Genomic DNA, 2,389 nt, shown 5'->3' with positions numbered 1-2,389 from the left:
AACTCCAGTCCAGTGGCAACAATAAGCTACTGATTTTACATTACATTTATAATTCAAATATTAATAATTTAAATTTTGATATGGATTCTACAGCAGAGGTACTGAATGAACAATTTTAAAGATGATGTGCTTAATTAATTCATTGATTATTTGATTAATACATGTTCAGTTGATGTATTGTACAGTAGACACTGAATGAATTGTTTTATGTATCCCAGTAAAACGTTTATTTTGTGCCGATTCTATGATTCTGAAGAGTTGAATGAATACATTTCATTACTGTCAGCAGCTGTTCACTAATCAATCAGTCCCGATACGTTTTTTTAATTTGCTACTCATCACTACTAATTAGTGTCAAACACTGTGAAGTTTGTTGTTAAAGATGCCTCGAGTACATAAATATTATGGCGTGTATTACTACTTACTGGCTTCAATGTTTAATCTGGTTCCACTTCCAAAGATGATCTTAATTTGACTTCCACTAGTCACACAACATAAAGCACCATAACACAAACTTAGCAGTGATGAACTAAACCAAATTCAATTTATAAAACTGCAAAATTAATTTAACACTTAAATAATCAGATTTGATCATAAATAGGTCATTTTAAAAAAAGGTAATAAAATGTGGCTCGTTTGTTTCTCCCATGTAATCATCATGAGACTTTTGATAATGTTCTGATCACAACAATAAGCTGCTTCTCTCATTAAAATACAATGTATGTTACAAATAAAAACTGTTTTAGTCATTTTATGTATCCTGTAAAACATTGTCAAATTTCCTTTAAAAGAGGCTCCATATAGATTATATTTATAATCTACATCAGTACTTACTGGGTTCAATGTTTAATCTGGTTCCACTTCCAAAGATCATTTTATATCCAGCATTCACACAACATGAAGCACCATAACATGAACTCAGCTGAGTAACAAACTGAACCAAACTTCATTTAGAAAAACATACTTTTCACATTGAAGACTTCTGTCCAGTTAACAAAAGTCACTACTGTCATTAAAATAACTGATGAGGATGATTGATGACTATAAGCTGAATGATTCTCATTGTTGGTTTTATCTAAAGACATTGTGGAGGTGCATGTTTTTCACATGATGACAGTGTTGTACTGAATTATTTTCTACTTTGTGCTGATTTTATGATTCTGAAGATTTGAATTAATAATTTCCATCACTGTCAGCTGGTCAAGCATCAATCAGTCCAGATAACCTATTCATCATTTTATGTACTATTGTGGTTTTGTTTCCTTTAAAACTAAGCTTTTAAGTGTGCTCTATATGAGACATTTTTAATCTGTTAGTACTCACTGGCTTCAATCGTTAATCTGGTTCCACTTCCAAAGATGATCTTATATCCACTTCCAGTATTCACACAACATGAAGCACCATAACACAAACTCAGCAGTTACAAACTGAACCAAAACTCATTTAGAAAAATGACTTACTTAAATATTTGGTTCAACTTAAATATGGATATTTGATTTAACAGCTTGTTCCTCTTCTGTCTCAATCATTACAGTTCAGTCACAAAAACAGGCCCTCATTTTCACCAAAACTAACTACTTTATATATATTTACTGTATAACAGATTTACTATTGTACTATAATTGATAGAACCAAACTAAATTTAGAAAATAACTGTTTTTACATTTGAGACTAATGCCAGAATTATTCAATTCCAGTTAATAAAAACAAATGTTGTAGTCTAGATGACTGTGATTCATTCTGTCTCAGTTTACATATTTCAGTATTATTAGTGCCTGAATAATTTCTATCACTATCAGCAACGTTTTATATATATATATATATTTTTTTTTTTAATGTAAAACAAGTAACGTTTGGTTTTTAAGACACTCCATATAATAAATATTTATGATGTGCATCACTACTTACTGGTTTCAATATTTAATCTGGTTCCACGTCCAAAGATGATCTTATTTACACTTCCAGTAGTCACACAATGTGAAGCATCATCACACAAACTCAGCTGAGTAAAAAACTGAACCAAACTTCATTACAGAAAACTTTCTTTTTACATTTGTGCTACATTATAAATAAGCGTTCTAAATAAGACTCTTTTAGTTGATTTATTGTGATTTTTTTATTAAGATTAACTATTTAGTCTCATAAAAATATATTTATATCTTTGGATACCATCAAAACTGCAGAATCATCCAAACAAAACTGTTAGTTTGTGAAAAGTTTACATTTAGAGATACAAGTTTAACACCTAACAGAATTATTTTCGTGTTTGTGCTGATTTAGTCCCATATTAACACTGATAATGATGAATATCAGCACTTACTGGTTTCAATGGTTAATCTGGTTCCACTTCCAAAGATGATCTTATATTGATTCGTAGATGTCACACAAC

This window comes from Micropterus dolomieu, linkage group LG06 (genome assembly GCF_021292245.1).
Source record: "Micropterus dolomieu isolate WLL.071019.BEF.003 ecotype Adirondacks linkage group LG06, ASM2129224v1, whole genome shotgun sequence".
Taxonomy (NCBI): Eukaryota; Metazoa; Chordata; class Actinopteri; order Centrarchiformes; family Centrarchidae; genus Micropterus; species Micropterus dolomieu.
The sequence above is the reverse complement of the archived record's forward strand: the minus strand, read 5'-3'. Positions refer to the sequence as shown.